The sequence below is a fragment of the Ailuropoda melanoleuca genome, chromosome 11, assembly GCF_002007445.2.
Source record: "Ailuropoda melanoleuca isolate Jingjing chromosome 11, ASM200744v2, whole genome shotgun sequence".
NCBI classification, from domain to species: Eukaryota; Metazoa; Chordata; class Mammalia; order Carnivora; family Ursidae; genus Ailuropoda; species Ailuropoda melanoleuca.
In genome coordinates, this window is record NC_048228.1 from 101,916,042 (window position 1) to 101,935,710 (window position 19,669).

The 19,669-nt window shown below is 41.8% G+C and overlaps 1 long non-coding RNA gene across 1 annotated transcript; it reads right to left on the minus strand.

Annotated features, from left to right (window-relative positions):
* Positions 1–4,414: 4,414 nt before the first annotated feature.
* LOC109489591 lies at positions 4,415–19,087 on the minus strand. The gene is made up of 4 exons (XR_002142621.1): positions 19,028–19,087; positions 18,502–18,634; positions 9,262–9,382; positions 4,415–4,542 (listed from the first exon to the last, which is right to left on the minus strand). It is a non-coding gene; the product is annotated as an uncharacterized LOC109489591 (long non-coding RNA).
* Positions 19,088–19,669: the final 582 nt, after the last annotated feature.

A 19,669-nucleotide genomic window follows, 5' to 3' on the forward strand; every position in this document is an offset into this window, starting at 1 on the left:
TTTTACTTAACATGACACTCTCTAGGTCCATCCATTTTGTCAGTATCTTATAAAATTAAGAATATTCTTATGATATGACCCAGTAATCATACACTTAGGTATTTACCTGAAGGAATTGAAAGTTTACGCCCCAGAAAATTCTGCGCAGGGAAGTTTATAGCAGCTTCATTCATAATTGCCGAAATCTGGGAGTACCAAGATGTCCTTCAGCAGGTGAATGGATAGAAAAACTGTGGTCCATCCAGACAATGGAATATTACTGAGGGTTAGAAACAAATGAAATATCAAGTGATCAAAAGTATGGAGGAATCTTAAACACATATTCTTAAGCAAATGAAGCCACCTGAAAAGGCGATATGCTATGTGGTTTCAACTGTATGACATTCTGGAAAAGGCAAAATTGTAGGGACAATAGAAAAGATAAAGTGGCTGGCAGGAGCTGGTGGGGAGAGAGGGATGTACAGATGGAGCACCGAGGATTTTTAAAGCAGCAAACTATCCCATATGATACTGTAATGGGAGATGCGTACCATTTGTCCAAACCCATAGAATGCACTTCATCAAGAGTGAACTGTAGGGCTCCTGGGAGGCTCAGTTGGTTAAGCGACTGCCTTCCTTTGGCTCAGGTCATGATCCTGGAGTCCCGGGATCGAGTCCTGCATTGGGCTCCCTGTGTCTGCTTCTCCCTCTGAGCCTCCCCCCTCTCATGCTCTCTCTTTCTCTCTCAAATAAATAAATAAAATATTTAAAAAAAATTGAACTCTACTGTAAACTGTGGACTTTGGGTGATAATACCATGTCAACAATGTAGGTTCGTGGATTGTGACAAAGGTACACTCTGGAGGACTATGTTGATAGTAGGGGAGCTGTACATGGAGTGGGGCAGGGGGAAAATGGGAACTCTCAGTATGTTCCACTCAATTTTGCTATGAACCTACAACAGGTCTGAAAAATAAAGTCTATTATGATTTTTTTTAGTATTCAAAAGGATACTTAACCTTATCACCCAGAGATGATAGACATATACAAATCCATGGGTGCACTTTATGAATTCAACAAGCATTTGCCAATTCCATTCTGTTCCATCCACAGGTGCACATGCTGGAGCTATTCAGTCTGAGAAGTGCTACAACTTTAGTGACAATAGCAGACCGGCAAAGGAATAGTTATTAACACAGCCTGAAGAGGTCTATGAGAACAATGAGCATGCTCTCTTAATCTTTCTGTTCCTGGCTTTCTGTAAATTCACACAGTAAAGGCTGGAAGACAAAGAAGCTGACCTGGTATTTGTTTTGATTTGTCTTCAGTGCTGCACCTGTGACCTCAAAGTTCTAGATGACTAACGTTGGCCACTAGAGAAGCTGAACTGACTTGCCCTGACCTTTCATGACCTACCTTCTGGCTAAATCTATGCCTGGAGGAACAGACACTGGTGTGGACAGAGCTCTGGTTCAGCTGTGTTTATCAAAAGCAGATCACAGGGGTGTCTTTCTGCAAGGCAACCTTCTCTCTGTGCATTCCATTTTTACAGCGCTTGGAATCATTAATGCATTTATTGCTTCTACTCTAATCCATCATTTAAAACAGCGTATGTCTTAGGGTCGATGATAGGACGTGACTCTGCCCACGCCATTAGCTTACAGTAAGTGAGAGTGGGAAAGAGAACATAACCTATTGCCAGTAATTCCCAAACTCACTCTGTGTGGTCAGCAGGCCCGATCAAAGTGGACAAGCTGTGAGTTCTGATCACAGGTAAATGGAAGGGGAAGGAGCAGACGACTCTGAAATCTACTCTCTGATTCACCCTTCACTCATAGGACTTAGTATGCAATTGCTAGTGACCTGTCATGGCACTTAGTATTACCCCACATAAGCCACTTCCTTTTTCTGATTCTCATTTCCTCAAATGTAAAATGAGAATCTTAGCAGACATCAGTGGTCTTCAACCCTGGTTGCACATCAAAATCCTCTAAGAGGCTTATAAAAATGATAGACCCTGGACCTTATCTCAGATCCATTGTATTCAAATGTTTGGGGGCTTGTGTATTGGCACTGATGTTTTTGTTTGTTTGTTTGTTTTGTTTTTTCCACCTGTCCCAGGGGACTGTAAGGAGCAGCCTACTTGGAGAACCTGTTGGAAAGAGCATCTCCAAGGCCCTTCTATCTCTCAGAATCTCTGAATCTGTGAGATTTTCAAAGGCTAACTCCTCTCCCAAGAAGGAGCTTTCTCTTGAGCAAATTTAAAGAAATCAATTTATTTTAAACTTTTAAATTCATTTAAACAGGTACAGATCGAGGATGTGCTGTGTGTTAGACCCTGTGGCAGGTATGGTGGGAAAAAATGCTAATTCTCCAGCCTCCTCACAGAGCTTCTGAGTCAGAATCTTAAATCTGAGGCACAGAAGCAGAAACGACTACATAATTTATGGGACCCAGTGAAAAAATGCACATGAGGACCCCTTGGGAAAATTATTCAGAATTTCAAGATGGTGGTGGCAGAATATTGAACCCAATGCAGGGACCTTCTGAGCCTGGGGCCCACGGAGACCACACAGTCTGCATGCTCATGAAGATGGCCGACGATGTGGTTAAAAAAAATTCCTCAAGTCATTCTGATAGGTCACCTAATTTGGGAACCTCCGTGGTGCGGAATTGAAAGACAAATAATCCACAGTATTTATCCTAACACCATGGGGAGAACAGGCCAACAAGTCAAGGGGCTGATCAGGTAACTTTGCATACAAGGATTGGAGACGCACTCAAGATTTCATTGAAAATCCTCAAAAGATACTTGAGGGGAGAGGAGACTTTTAGAGGAACAAAGAGGCTCTCATGCAGAAAACCTGATACTCCCTAAAACTGACCCGTGGAAGCTGTTTGGGATCCAAGGAGCTCTCCAAACTAGTGGCATCAGTTAGAACTCTGCTATTAGCAAGAGACAGAAACCCCCAATCCACTTATGCATAAAGAAAATTGCATTAGCTCACATAACAGAAAAGCTTGTCTGTGGGGCTGGTTTCAGACATTCTTGGCACAGGACCTGGTTTTCTCTGTTCTTGACTTGGTTCTTTTATCATTCATTGGCTTCTTTCTGGGACAGATGTTCTCCATAGTGTGAAAATGCTGCTGCAGACGCTGGAGGCTTTCTGTCTGGTGGGGAGGAGGGCGGCTTCTTTCCCCAAGAATGGAACTGTCTTCTAGCTGGGAGCGACCCCAATTATTCCCCATGCTAATTCCATAGCCAATTAAGGGGGACTGGGAGATGAGATATATTAATTAGTATAGGCCAGTAAGAGCCCATTGAGAGAAAGCTGTTCTTCTCTCCTTTTCATGGATGAGGAAATTAAAGGAGAGAGAGTCATAGCTTGCCAAGGTCATAAAGCTAGTACAAATGAAGCCTGGAATTTAAACCTATGCACCTGACTTCAAGACCCACTTTATTAACCACTTAGCTATCTTACAATTTTGGATTATATGACTTTTTACTTTTCGTGGTTTCTTCTTACTTACAAATTCAGCTGTCTCATAATTTCAGCACACCCACGGTCCCTCATGACTTACTTTCTACCCTCTGATATTTTGGTGGAAATGCCACTGCTGCTAACTCCCTAATTTCCTGTTTTTCCTGTTTCAGATCTCTGATCGAGGTAATATGATTGACCTGGTTTGACCTTGCTTGAGCAGAGCTTTAAATGTCAGGCCTCTTCAATGGCCAGCGACCACTGTATTGTGGTAGGTCAGGGGTCTCCTCTTGGTCTAACGCCCTTGTCAAGCGAAGCTGGTCTCGGCGACATGATCTATAGGCTGAGTCTCCTTCCTTTTCTCCTTGCCTCCCAACCCCTACATCCAACTGGAACTTGGAGCATGACTCTTTCCCTTAGAAGTAGATACTGCGATTAATCTATGACGTATACACATGTGCACTATATTATAAGGCAGAGTAAATGCATGTCCTAAGGCAGCCCAAACCCAGTGCTGTGAGATTAAAGAAAGGGGAGGTCTCATTTGGCATGGGCTTTGGAGATGTGGCCATAGGGATGGTGAGTCAGGTAAAGGAGACTGCTACAACAGGGCACAGAGTCTGATTGTTGTAGACATTGTGATTCGTCGTTTCCTCACTCAAGAGAAGTATGCTGAACAACTACTATAGTCCCAAAGAGCTTTTATATATATTTATATAATATCCTTAAATACAATCCTTGTATGCAAATATATATAATCACAGACCTCAGACTTCCGGAAGTGGACAGTTTAGTTGAGAAAGGAGGGAGTCTCCATGTACAGACCTCTTACTGCTATGAGCCAGAGGGGTGCTAATTAGTTCTGAAGTCCTACAGTCCAAGCTCTGGCACCTTCTGTAGTAATGTCTTTTCTTCTCCCCAAGGAAAGTTGGCCAATCCTGCCGTGTGTGAGTTCAGGTCTTGTGAGAGGCAGACACCATGATGGAAGATATTTATTGGAGGGAATGTTGATGAAGGATAAATAGGGTGAGAGCAGGAGAAAGTTGAGGAGAGTCTTCAGATCATGGTGCGGGTCCAGCACCTACACAAGGAGAGAGAAGAGTGGGTTGGGATAGAAGAACTTCACAACACAGTGTAGCTCTGAGAATGTGTCAAGCCCAAGGGGATTTAGAGCAGAGACTACCCACCAGAGGAGTCCAGCAGAGCCTGAGAAGACTGTGACCTTGACCTGAACATGGTGGGTGATCCCAAGGGTGCAGCCCCTGGAGGCTGTCAGCCAGCCACACTACCCGTGGCAGCTTAAGAGATCATAGACCCCTACGTCTGTCCCATACCTCCAAAACAATAACTCATATTTGATATTCTAAGCCATATTATTTGAATTATTAATGATTTTGTCCTTTTTGCTTGCTGACGTAATAAATATTTATGTCTTTTGCCCCACTAAATTTGGCTTCTTGAGTACAAAGCCATATATTATAACTATTTCTGCATTCTGAGCAATCTAGAAAAACAGAACGTAGGTATTCAGCAAGTAGTTATTGAATAAATGAATGCACGATCCAATCAATCAATCAATGAAGGGGTGATGTGAAGACATGAAATGGTTGGAGTCAATCTTTTGGAAGGTTATTGTGGCATTGACATAATTTTAGTACAGCCAAAAAGACCCTGGATTCTCAAGTCTGAAAGTCCTCAGTTTAAATCACATTTCATGCTGCTTTATTTGGTTTGTATCTTTGGCTAAAAACCTGGCTTTTCTGAGACTCTGTCTTCTCATGTATAAAATGAAAATTGCACTACCTTATGGCTTTTTGTGAGGGTTAAAGTTACGATTGCCATAAATGGCTGTTACAGAGCCTGGAACACAGGGCAACTTCTCTCAATGTTGCATGCTTTATCTCTTTTCCTTCTGAGATCGAATCACGCAATCTCGTGTTGAAGAGCGTGAATCCATTTCCCTCCTCTTCTTCACGAAGACAGAACAGATAGGGGTCATCCCGACAGTGACTTCCCTAGTCCAATATTTGGCATTATAACAATCTGATTGGGTTCTTACTGAATACATGGCACTTTAATCCTCTTACTAGCCTCTGATTAATTAATGGAACCAGATAATACCCATCCAGAGAGGGAAGGATTAAGACTGTGGGAAATACTAGTTCTCTTTTGTTAGGATGCTCTGCCCTCTGCTGGTTGCTTTTAATGATTTTAATACACCTGGGTCATTTAAAATGCCAAGCATACACACTTTTTTTTTTTAGGTCCCATTGATGGCAACCACATTATTTCATATAAGTATACTTCATAATATGTGTAACTAATTTATCAATAAGTATCAGTGACTACTTGCAAGGATGTGTGCGTGCGTGCATCACCCTTACCCACAAAGCTATAAAGCATAGCACAATGCCTGCTACACGGCAGTGATGAGTAAATGTTCCATGAATGAATGACTGGAAGCTCACACAGGAAGAACACGGAAATTAACGAGTCGGATCAAGTATAAGGTTAAGGCCATAGAAAACAGCTGGCATAGCTACAAGGCATCTTAATACATTAGTTTGTTTTAGTGCAGTGAAAAATACACTCTTACTACCGTTATTGTGCTGCTAAGGGAATGATGGCACAGGAGCTGAAACAGCTTAATCAAAATCTCACTCAAACGAGTGGCCAGCAGGTTCTCCAGCTCAAATACCTAAGTTCAAGTTGGCTTCTGGGGCAAATCAACCCAGCTCTGCCCTTGGCTGGTAAGGACTTTGACACCAAAGCCTGAAATGAAGAGTGGGGTCATGGGGGGTCCAGAAAGTATGAAAGGAAGTGAGGGTTTGGATTTGCTCTAGAGTAACCTGTGCGGGATGTGAAGAGATGCAAGAAAGAGACTCATGATGTCATCACAATGATGAGATGCTTCACAGAAGCCTGTCACGCCCATACGAGGCTGGCGAATACGGTTTCATCGGAGTGGCAGAAAGACTAAGGATTAGAGTTATTCTCACTGTTTTTGGATTAAAAAAAAAAAGAGGCTCAAAAAGGGCTCAGAGGTTGACATTTTCATGGTTACATTTTTCTCAGGAATTGAGAAGAAGTGGCCCCGCTGTGCCAGGTCTGGGGGCCCAGAATGGCACCATCCGGAAAAGGGAGGTCCCACAACTGTCTGGGGCGATCGTGCTGGATCCTAGCCTCTTGTTTAGGATGGTGTTTCTCAAAGTTTGACGTGCACCCAAAGAGCTGGGTGTGTTGTTGAAATGCAGTCTCGGATTCATTAGTTCTGGATGGGAGCTTGAAATTATGCTCTCCTTTTTCTTTTTTAAAAGGATTTATTTATTTATTTATTTATTTATTTATTTATTTATTTGAGAGAGAGAGTGTGAGCAGGGGGAGGAGCAGAGGGAGAGGGACAAGCAGACTCTGCACTGAGTATGGAGCCCGGAACAGGGCTTAATCTCACCACCCTGAAATCATCACCTGAGCCAGGTCTGGGGGCCCAGAATGGCACCATCCGGAAAAGGGAGGTCCCACAACTGTCTGGGGCGATCGTGCTGGATCCTAGCCTCTTGTTTAGGATGGTGTTTCTCAAAGTTTGACGTGCACCCAAAGAGCTGGGTGTGTTGTTGAAATGCAGTCTCGGATTCATTAGTTCTGGATGGGAGCTTGAAATTATGCTCTCCTTTTTCTTTTTTAAAAGGATTTATTTATTTATTTATTTATTTATTTATTTATTTATTTGAGAGAGAGAGTGTGAGCAGGGGGAGGAGCAGAGGGAGAGGGACAAGCAGACTCTGCACTGAGTATGGAGCCCGGAACAGGGCTTAATCTCACCACCCTGAAATCATCACCTGAGCCGAAATCAAGACTCAGATGCTTAACCGGCTGAGCCACCCAGATGCCCTAAATTGTGCTCTTCTTTTTTAAATAATTTTTATTTTGTTATATTAATCACCATACAGTACATCCCCAGTTTTTGATGTAAAGTTCCATGATTCATTACTTGTATGTAACACCCAGTGCACCATGCAATACGTGCCCTCCTTAATACCCATCACCGGCCTATCCCATTCTCCCACCCCCCTCCCCTCTGAAGCCCTCAGTTTGTTTCCCAGAGTCCATAGTCTCTCATGGTTCATTCCCCCTTCTGTTTACCCCCCCTCCATTCTTTCCTTCCTTCTCCTACTGATCTTCCTGCTATTTCTTATGTTCCATAAATGAGTGAAACCATATGATAATTGTCTTTCTCTGCTTGACTTATTTCACTTAGCATAATCTCCTCCAGTCCCGTCCATGTTGCTGCGAATGTTGGGTAATAGTTCTTTCTGATGGCTGAGTAATATTCCATTGTATATATGGACCACATATGAACAGACACTTTTCCAATGAAGACATACAAATGGCTAACAGACACATGAAAAAATGTTCAAAATCATTAGCCATCAGGGAAATTCAAATCAAAACCACCTTGAGGGGCGCCTGGGTGGCTCAGTCATTAAGTGTCTGTCTTCGGTTCAGGGCGTGATCCCGGCATTCTGGGATCAAGCCCTGCATCAGGCTCCTCTGCTGGGAGCCTGCTTCTTCCTCTCCCACTCCCCCTGCTTGTGGTCCCTCTCTCGCTGCCTGTCTCTTTCTCTGTCAAATAAATAAATAAAATCTTAAAAAAAAAAAAAAGAAACCACCTTGAGATACCACCTTATGCCAGTTAGAATGCCAAAAATTGACAAGGCAGGAAACAACAGATGTTGGATAGGATGTGGAGAAAAGGGATCCCTCTTACACTGTTGGTGGGAATGCAAGTTGGTAGAGCCACTTTGGAAAACAGTATGGAGGTCACTTAAAAAGTTAAAAACAGAGCTACCCTATGATCCAGCCATTACATTACTGTCTATTTACCCCAAAGATACAGATGTAGTGAAGAGAAGGGCTGTGTGCACCCCTAAATTGTGCTCTTCTAACAACCTCATAGCTGGTGCTGGTTGTTCTGGTTCATGAGCCATACTTCCGTAGCAAGAATCCACTTTGCGTCTAAGCACCCAGCTTGCCGTCTGGCAAAAACTTGGTGCTCCACGTTTCTTCTGTGAATGCACGCATGAATGAATGAATGAGTGAATGAATGAATGAATGAATGAATGAATTGATCAATCAGCCAGTGTTGACATTTTTGCAATTGCAATAGAATCCTTAGTCAACAATGCGTGTCCTCTCTTGAGCCTAAAATCGGTTTAATTAACAAAGTTGCTTTTCCTTATCTTGCCTTCTTGACAGTCGCACTGAGATCCTTGCACCTTCTGCTTTCTGGTTAAGAAAGTCCATGAGCATGGTGAGAGAGAGCACTGCTTCCCAGGCTGGGAGATTTTGGAGACAACACTTTCAAGTAAGAATATCTTGACGTATTACTGAAAAATTCTGACTCTCTAGGCTTTAGGGATTTTCTCACTGATCTCCTTTCTCTCACCCTCTTCCTCTTCACCTACTTTTCCTTCTTTTTAGCGAAAAACAAATGTGAAATGCCTGGATTTTTGTGATTTCTCTTCTCTCTTGTTTTCCTTCTCTATCTGCAGGACTCTCGAGGACACGGGCACTCTTGTGAACGCAGCTGCTAGTGAGAAGATGCTAGACCTCCTTTTCCCACCTCATTCCGCCCAAACCCCAAAGGTGGAGGAATTACTGTGGGAGCGATTCTGGCACTTTCCCCACGGCAGTGTCAACTAACTCAGTTTTCCTGCACTGGGTATGCAAATTCATCACACAGATCAGCAAAATCAGGAGGCCATGCATGGGTACACGGATTTAATGAGCATTTTATTACCTTCAAAGCAGTGCTATGTGGCTTGCCCATTTAGCATTTTGCTGAACACTGCTCGGAACTGTTGATATCAGCCCAAACTTCAGCTGATCATTACCAGGGTCTTCGCTGTCCAGTTTCCCTGCTAAAACAGAAAAATGTTGGGGGAAGGGGGATGAAGGCATGGTCAGAAGTGATGGCATCTGCTTTTCTGAATTTTCAGGTTGGAGTCATTTGGATTCTAAGTAAAAGGTATCAGAGAAACCAGGAAAATGTCTCAATGCTGTACTTATGTTTTTCCCTAAATTCAAATCCTAAAGTGAGAAATAGGTATATATACACACATATGTACACATATTTTATATATGTATATATATTTTTTTCAAAATAATGACTTTATCAATGATAAATGTACTCTTTAATCCCCATCCCCTATTTCTCCCATCCCCCACCCCTCCCCTCTGGTAAACATCAGTTTGGCTTTATAGTTAAGAGTCTGTTTCTTGATTGGCCCCTCTCTGTTTTTGTTTTTGTTTTTTAATTTGCTCGTTTGTTTTGTTTTTTAAATTCCGCATATGAAAGAGATCATATGACATTTGTCTTCCTCTGACTGATTTATTTCGCTTAGCATGATACTCTCTAGCTCCGTCCATGTTGTTGCCAATGGCGAGATTTCATTATTTTTTATGGCTGAATAATATTCCATTGTATATATACCACATCTTCTTTATCCATTCATCAGTTGATGGACACTTGGGCTGTTTCCATAGTTTAGCTATTGTAAATAATGCTGCTATAAACATAGAGATGCATGTATGCCTTTGAATTAGTGTTTTTGTATTTTGTTGGGTAAATACCTAAAGTAAAATAAAATGATAAAAAAAATCGACTTTAATAAAACCTATTCTCTGGTTGCTTTGAATCACAATTGACAATGATAACAGCCCACCATTGGCAGCCCACCATCCTTCCAATCAGCCACAAAGGGGAATTGGGTGTTTTCCATTGTAACATCAGTAATACCATATATAATATATTAATGTAAAATATTATGGGGTTATATATTACTATTTTTAATAATAATAATAACGTCCTAAAAGTTATTCTAAAGGCTATAAAGCCATGGTATTATAGCGATTTGGAGAAGGAAAGGAAAAATCATTTCTCATCCTACTGTTTTAACACACTCATGGTGCATGCTGGATTTCATTTTCTGCCTACCATTTCATTAAGCATGCCAGATTTCATAGGTTACCTTGTAATTTTGTGTCCTGATTTTTTTTACTTGCTATTATTCACATATCATTATAATCGTATTTATATACGATGATTGGATATTTGGGCTCATTATTTTTAATAGCTTTGTAATGTGCCATCAAGTCAATATAAAGTTTACTAGCAAATCCACTATGGTGTTGCACATTAATGAGAAGAAGTTTTTGAAGGTACAGACCAAAATGCTCTATGATAGTGTCTAGAATTCAGATTTAAAAACCAGCATTCTCTTGTCCGTGTTTAAAGCCACAGGTAAGCCAACATGAAAAGAGGGAGTCAGTTGTCTTGGATCCTGTTACTGGCTCAACCAGTCATGCTACTTTCAACACCTTGCTTAATATTAATCTTCAGTTTCTATGAAATCGGGCTTAGTGACACCTGTTCAGCTTAGCTTAAAGTGCTGTGGTAAGAACTCCACGGAAGGAACCACATTAGATCTTGAAAGCACATATGCAACATATTGTGATGTCATTTGCTTGTGGTCATTCAACACTGTTTGCTGAAGGGTTCCTACTATGCCCTTGATCTGGAGCTGGAGGTGGGAAAGCTGTGAGCTGCTGCTTCCAACTGGCTTTTCCCAGTAAGACATTATTCCATCTCTTTCCATTTGTTGACTTTCAAAATTATTTTACCCATGTTTTCAGTGAAGTATTTGTCTGAAAAATGCCTTCCAGTAAGTTGAACTTCTTTGAATTTTTTCCCCACTCATACAAATTCATAGACCAACGGTCCCTTGTGTTGCTTTAGGACCTCAGAGCAGAAACACTTAAGCTCCCTTCACCTCCATGTGCTGTGCTCCTCATTTCCAGTCTGCTTAGCAGGTGGGTTAGGTCATGCCACCAATTTTGGCCAATGGATTGAGAACAGAAGTGATGGTCAAACCTGCTTGCCTCTTCCATCCCTTTCTGCCCCTGCTGCAGCAACCTTGAGGGTCATGCTTTATAGATGGAGATTCCAGACTAAAAGAGGTACAAAATAAAATTTAAAAGAAAAATAGCCATTGAATCCATATCAAAAGGTGATACAAGTGAAAAATAAACTCTTATTGTACAAAGCCACTGAGATTTCAGGTTTTTTATGTTGCACAAGTTAGCATTAATTAACCTGACAATTACAGCTTTGCAAAAAAGCAGGTTCAAATGACCAACTGGTTTGAGCAAGGGACACATCTACATATCTTGCCAGTATTTCGCACATCAAATTAGAGAACCATGGCTGTTGCATAGATAATTTAAATTCACTGCCCAATTATTTTCAAAAGACTGTTTTTATCATGTGAATTTTGCACACTGGTCATAATTACCTCTTTGTTTCTTCTTAGCTTGCTTTAGTTCTGAGTATGGCCGACTTTACTAGACTTTTAGATGCTGAATAACTGACACTATGTGATGAGTGTCTATCCCCAGTGTGGCATAACCTAATAGAGTATTCGGTCCGCATGTGGCTGATGCTAGATCCATGTTTCATGGATGAATGAACCGGACATTCATTCTGATATCTATCTCATTTTCAGAAATGCAATTTACTGATCTGTTCCCTCGTAAGATAGCCAAATATAGCTGAGGCTATGATCTACAGTGGGAAGAGAAGAGGCTGTAGAAACAGGAGTTCTGAACCTAGATGTCACCTCTACAACACCAGCTACAGACTTTCTGCAAGATTTCTATCCTTGCCCAGCTTGTCCCCCACTTCCCTGAAAACAGGAAATAGGAGAACATTTCATTGGGTTGTTGTGAAATCATATGGATAACATTACCAAAAGTATGTTGGATTTCATCACATTGTAAAGGAACTTCTCCATAAACATTAGTTATTCTCTATACACATTAAATTCTTTGCGGGAATCATAGCTTCATGGAAGGAGAAAAAAGGCCGTCAGGTTCAGGAGACTTATGACATATGACCACTAGGTGGCACCATTGAGTCAATATTAAAGCTTTTTCCTGGCACAAAGGAAGGGAAAGTGTCTATTCTGAAAGTCTAAAAATGTACATTTATCCAGTGTGATCACAAAACAGATAGTTGCTAAAGATTATGCAATATGTGTGTTATAATAGCAAGACCTATGTGCTGTATCTTTCCATTATGATTGCTTTCTAATACATGAAATAATTCACCTTCGACAGATTTTATTGTAATTATTTTTTTATTTTTATTTTTTTAAAAAGATTTTATTTATTTATTCGACAAAGATAGAGACAGCCAGCGAGAGAGGGAACGCAAGCAGGGTGTGGGAGAGGAAGAAGCAGGCTCATAGCGGAAGAGCCTGATGTGGGGCTCGATCCCACAACGCCGGGATCACGCCCTGAGCCAAAGGCAGACGCTTAACTGCTGTGCCACCCAGGCGCCCCTGTAATTATTTTTTTAAATTTAAATTTTAATTTTTATGATGCAGTGGGAATGGAGATGTTTTCATTTTCTTAGCCCAGAGATGTTTATCAGGGAATGATCGGTCTTTCACAGAGGGAAAAGGAAACTTTCAATTTCCTTTTCTGGGGAACATTTAAATTTTGCCAGTGCAGAAAGAAGGCTTTTCCCATAAAGATTGGCCCCTGAATGATAAGAAGAAGGGTTATCCCCAGTCCTTTGGGAGGCTGAGCAATAAAAAATGAGCAGATGTAGCTCCTAGGGAATGTTGACCCCAGAGGGGTCCTTCTCTTGGTCCTTAGAAACTCTCTCCACTGTGAACCCTCGTGTCTCCCCACGAGAATCTCACTGTCCCGGGACTCTGCTCCTCTTCCTGTTGGGACGCTGTCTCTCTCCCTATCCTCCGGTCCAGGTTGGCAGTCACTGGTCTCCCACTGCTTTTCGGCTATGTGAGCTCAAGAGGGCTTCCAATACCCATGGACTGGGCAGGAAAGGGGGGAGAGTTTCATTTCTTTAAAAAAAAAAAAAAGAAAGAAAGAAGAAGAAATATTGAAAGCATATAGAAAAGTGTAGAAAACAACAATACCTGTGTACTCGCCACCTACATTTTACAGATATTATCATTTCATCATATTTATTTCAGCTCTTTAAACAATATTACAGACCACTGGGATTACCGCCCACAATCCTATTTCCTTCTTTCTCTCCCCAGAGAGAACTATTCCTGGGGAATGGGTCATATCTTGCTGTGCACATTTCGATTCTTTGGCTACTTATTTATATAATGGCTGTGAAGGTAATTCTGTGCCATGCACACACTTTCTCTGCTTTGGAAACGTAGAGAATGAAGCCGAGGAAGATTCATCCGGTGCTGCCTTGCCCTTCCTCCCCTCCCCCACCCCATGACCTATGCTGCTGTCGGCCTGACCCCATCTTTCTTTTTTGCTCTCATTTTCCAGGTTGGTGGCACAGAAAGGAGCATGCTACCTAACGCCCAAAGAGAAAGAGAAGAGGTTGTGGTCCTAGTTCTGCTGTGAATGAGCTAGAAGACCTTGGGCAAATCACATCGTTTCTCTGAGCTACATCAGGTTATCAACGTCAAATGTCTGAAATAATACTGTTTCCATGGGGATCATTAACTTAATCTTCAATTACCTATTGTAAATTTTAACTGCACTTGAAAATCACTTATTTCTCATGCTTGGTATTAGAAATGCCAACTCAAATAAGACAGTATCATCAGGAAAAAAAAATCTCCTTCTTGAATGGAAAACAAGCGCATTAAAAACCGCTAGTGTCGGCTGTGATCCGTGTTATAACTGAGGTGTCTATTAACTGTTGTGGGGGCCCAGGAGAGGAAAATGTTAGATGTGCCCTTGGGCATCGGAGGGAGCTTTCTTAATGTTGTTTGTTTGTTTTTGCATTTGATTTTTTTCAGGTGACAATCATGTGCAATACAAATATGATGGAGGCAAAAAGGAGGGAGAAGTCAATCTTTATTTGGCCCTTACTGAATACCAGGTGCCAAGCAGATTGGTCCTCACTTCCTATCTCAGCTATCCAATCATAGTTGTTCCTTTCCTTTCTAAGGCTTATACTGGGTTTGGTATTAAGCACATGACATTTTGTCCCTGTTTTCTAGGTAAGGAAGCTGAAACTTGGGGAGGAAAGACACAGCATCCAAGATGCCAGGGCAAGTAAGGATGGAGACGAGTTTGCACCCTCTCGTGGCACCTGTGGGTTGTGGTGGGGAGTGGGGATGGGGACCTAACCTCCACTCGATCCCATCTGAAGCAAAATTATTTGGGCGTAACTCTTCCCAGTCAAAAATGGCCTCATTTTATTGGTCTTCTTTGCCAGCATCTCAAGGACCATTTATCCTTCAGTCCCCTTGAAGCTTTTAGTTGCCTGGGCCTTGAAGACCCCACCTCTCTTGGTTTTTCCTGTGCTCCCCGACACCAGCTCAGCCTCCTCAGAGGCCCCCACCCCTTCCCATGAGCTACATTTTGTCACAAGTCTTCACAGCTCTTCTCTGGCTCCCACTGTCCAGTCTTGTCCCAATTTCATACCTTCCTGCCCTCTTCCCCTAGAACACTAATTATGATGTGAAATCACAGAATGTACGTGGTTATTGGTTTCAGCCTTTCGTCCTCTACAAACACTAAGTTCCACAAACCTCGATACTCAGAGCTGGAGATGTTCATTTGTAGAGATCCAGATGTATCTTCCTGCGTCTCAGTCTGATTCTGTGGATGTTCCTGCTGGTTCTGGTACCTATCCAGCTCAACTCAGGGGACCGGCTGAAAAAGGGGTCCCCTACTCCTCCGCCATCTTAACCTCTCTCTACGTTATATTATTTTGAACTTCATTCTGTAGCCATGGTATAAGCCAATGAATCCAATGTAGCTCAAATAGCTAAATGTACAGGTTTACTTCTGCTTAAAAACAGGTTAGGCTATGGTTAAACTTCATTTTAAAGTCTTAAAAACAAAGCTCTTAGTTCATAAATTCTAAAGAAACCCTCATATAAGAGTCCACTAAATTCAAGTGTTAGTCAAGTGTTGCCAGCAAATTTCAACTCCGCTATGTGATGGTAGACCGAAGAATGTTCACGAGTTGAAAGTTCCCAAGTGGGAAGATTACAATGAGCAGATTTACAAATAGAAGAGCTTCTCTACTTATATTTAATCATATAGTCATAAAGAGTGACAGGAACCTAATACCCTAGCTTTAGATTTCCTGTTTCCTAATGCCCATCCTTACACCTTCCTAGTCATTGAATTTAAAAAAAATATATTTCAAATAAGCAATTATCCGTAAGAATTTCTGAGTGAAGTGAGTCATAGATCCTCAGGGCCATTAGGTAGTATTGATGATGATGCTTGCGGTGGTGATAGTGAATCCATTAAATGATTAATCATAATGGGAGCTAATAATTATTGAGTGGTTGCACAATCAGGACACTAGACTACAATATGCATGTATTTTTTATTAAGAATTTTGTTTAATTCTTACAAAAAACTACATAGCGTCATGGGTTTCAGAGGAGGAAACTAAAGCTTTGGGATTTCCCAACCATCAGAAACCAGCAAGCAGCAGAGCCTGGACTTGACCTGGTGTGTTTGGTTCGGAGCCAAGTACCTAACACACACATGATTCCTCAGCTTCATTAAGTAAATCTCTTTCATGTCACGACGTCATAATTGAAATCTAAGAAGTCGTGCCTTGCGCCTGAAGTCAGTACATCAGTGACAAAAGGTGGTGGGAACATAAGTGCTCTGACCCTAAGGTTATGTGCGTGTGTTAAAATATATATATTATATTTATATAAATATATACATTCCAAACAATTTCAATGCAATTTTCAATCAAGATGCTTTCCCTTTTCCTGTGTTTAGTTTGTAAAATCCATCCCATGGCTCATTCTCATTCTTCTGTCTCAAATTCAATATCTATCAGTCATGACAGACTAGGTGGCATTATGGTTAAAAGAACCTTAGTGACTTAAAGCAACAAAGCCTCACTTCTTGTTCATACTCCATGTCCACGGAAGGGCAGTTCAGTGCTCTGTTCTGAGCACTTCACTTCAGAGCCCAGGCTGATGAAGTACCTGTGATCTGGGAGGAGTCTGGTCTCTACACAGAAGGTAGGAAAATACTGAGAATTTTGAACCATGACTCAGTGCTGTGAATGGAAGTCCCTCCCCTCATGTCTATTCACAACCCTTCAGCTGGAAAGAGTGATATGGTCCCACGCAACCACAATGGGGCCAGGAAGAAGAGTCCTATTATTTCCCTGGGAGGCGGAGATCCAGAATATTCTTGAGGATCTTGACAGTTGTTTCCTTGGGGAAGACTTGGCCCCCTTCCTCATTCTCAGCATTAGATGCATTTTTCTACGTAAGGCCTCAACTCTTGTGATTATACTTTTTGTCAGGTTCTGGTAACAGTTTTCCCCTTTCTTACTGTTGCTTGCCCTTAAGTGATTCCTCATCTTTAGCTGGTGTCTTTAACCCTACCATCAACCTCATGGAGAGTCCCTTCATCAGATTCTCTTTTATTACCCCTTTGAGTAAGATCTATTTCTTCCTGGACCCTCTATGTCCCCAAACCAGCAAACTCAGGTCTAAGTGTAGATCCATCCCATTATTCCTTCTCAAACGTCACTGATATCCATCGCGAAGCCTCCACTGTATCTCTGACATGCAGTGACAAGTTTTCTGCCTACTTGGCTCTCTCGTGATGGTTCTCCCCAAAGTTACCAATAAGCTCCTTAAGACAAAGAAAATGGGTGATCTGCTGCTCCCTCATTCTACCTGCATTCATAAGAGCAGCACAGGTCATCCATGTACTGCCTAACAGCAGGTAACCAACTAAGGACACAGACACTAGGCTTCCCTCAGTCTTTGGACCATTGCATTAGGGTAGGGGTTGGACTTAGCACCTTGGGGAGAGTGTGGAGGACACCACACACAGAAAACTGCTACTGAACCTTTTCCTCCTTTTGGATATCTTCTTATACAGATGGGGATTCAGGGAGTCACATGATAACTGAAGTGCTGGCTTTTCATTGCCTTAAAGGGAGTTTTCTCCCAAAAATGTTTGCAGATATCCTTAGGGTCTATAAGTGCTTTATATATCTGTCCTTGGGTTTAGCTCCCATCCCTGATTTGGGGACAATAAGACAGTATCACTCAATATACTGCTATACATTTTTTTCAGCGATCTATCTCTATAAAAAAAATTTTACTCAAAATCTAGTTGTTAAAACAGCAAACATTTTATTATATCTTATGATTTTGTTGTTCAGGAATTCAAGCAAGCGTCAGGTGGGGGATTCTTTTATGACATGCTGGAGCTGGCTTATATCGGCTCACGAGAACCAGTTGTTAAATGTTCAGAAATTCTGTGAGCTCTTCAAGAGCTTGAAAGTGGCTATGGAGGGAATGTTTACATCATAGAAATCAGCAAGCACTGGAATCTTCTAAAACTTTTTCCCCAGAGAGCCAGTTTACCTATATACCACTGCTTCTATTAGATACATCCTTGACAATGGTCAGTATGCAGCTGGTGGCGGGTTAGTCTGGAGGTCCAAGAAGGTTGTACCCATATGTCTAGCACTTTAGGGGCACAACATACTGGTTCACAACTTAGCGAGCCTTAGAAAGCTCAGCTGGGACTGTTAATAAGAACATGTACACATGTCCTCTCTAGCACAGTGGTCTCAGGATAGTCAACTGTATGTATGGCCACAAATCTCTTGGAGGCAGTGTTGCTGGAGCCCAGGCAGAAGCCGCAGTGCTTTTTATGACTCAGCTTTACATGCTGTGTTAATTTGTCAGTTAAGTAACTACATCCAGCCCAGATCCAAAGAAATTAAACTTCATCTCTCAACCGAGAAAGTAGTACAGAGTTAATGGTGACATTAGGCCTCTTTCCTAGATGATAACTCACATACGTACATGATTATAATTGCTTTATTAATATCTTAGCCTCAATGTTTCACAGGCATCTCTGACTCCTCATGTTCAAAACCGAATTCCTATTTTTTTCCCCTTGTATTGGTCACAGTGAATCCTGCTAGCTGTTGTAACATGCAAATCCTGAAAATTTAATTGCTCACCCTGCTCAGCGTGGTCCTGGGAGGACAGGTTCTCCATGCAGGCACTCAGAGACCCAGGCTTTTCCAATCCTATGGCTCTGCTATCGTTCCCAGGTGACTTCAAAGTTTTGCATTCCCTCTTCATCCATGTTGGCTGGCAGAAAAAGGAAAGGAGCATGGAGGTCACTTGGAAGTTTTCAGGGCCTATTCTATTTCCTCCCACACTGGGAGCAAATTTTTCTTCTTTCTAAGGGTGACAACTCAAATCCTTGCTTAGACATCGCATCTGTTCCAAAGACCGGGTGTGTCGGCAACGTATAGTCTCCATCAGACCAGATACTGTTCCTTGGGGTTCAGTGACCCATGAACAAAAATTCAAGTTATCTTTCCCCACGAGCCCCACTGCCAGCCAATAGGAATGAGGCAGGATAACTGCAATATAATTCCAAATTTTGACAAGAAAAAAGAGGAAGACACACATCAGCTCCTGATCCATCGTAATTTATCTCCAATTCCTGCTGGATAGACATTTTGAGAGTTGACCTACCTTAAAGGAGGGGAGAAATTCCACCTTCAGCCACCATTTTGCTCTCAAACTGGAACTCTACTGCCCATTGTACTCTAAAGTCACCCGCTCCAATTCTGGAGTTCCTTTGTGTCACAATCTCCCTTGGCCACCTCTGAAGGGGCATGGGCAGTATTTCCTTCCTGTCTGGTTTTTCAGCTTTGTTCCTACTCACAGAAGTTTGGTTCTTGCAGTGATTTTGAGTCTCAAATAAAGTATTTTTCCTTTTCTATTATTATTTTTATTCCAGTTCCATATTTTCTTTGGAGAAACAATTTCCTTGCAAACTCTGCAAACTTCTGATTTATTTCTCATTAGCCAGTCTCATGAGGTCATTACCTTACCCGACGTTCTTCCTTAAGTCATGAATCTCAAGTCTGATTTATTTCTTCCCTTTTTCTGCTGCCAGACCACTTCCTTAGTGAAGGGTAAGTGCTATCTTGAGGCATTCTGAAATGGTATCTAGGAAGGCTACACCTTCAGTCTGATCATTGCTGTAGGGCTGAGTCTTTCTGTTCAGTAGAGAGATGGTACTGGGTCTTTCGCTTGGAACTTATTTAAATTCAATCTTTTACACTTGGGGCCTTGGAACAGTTAGCTTTTCCAAACCTGTACCAGTTTGAA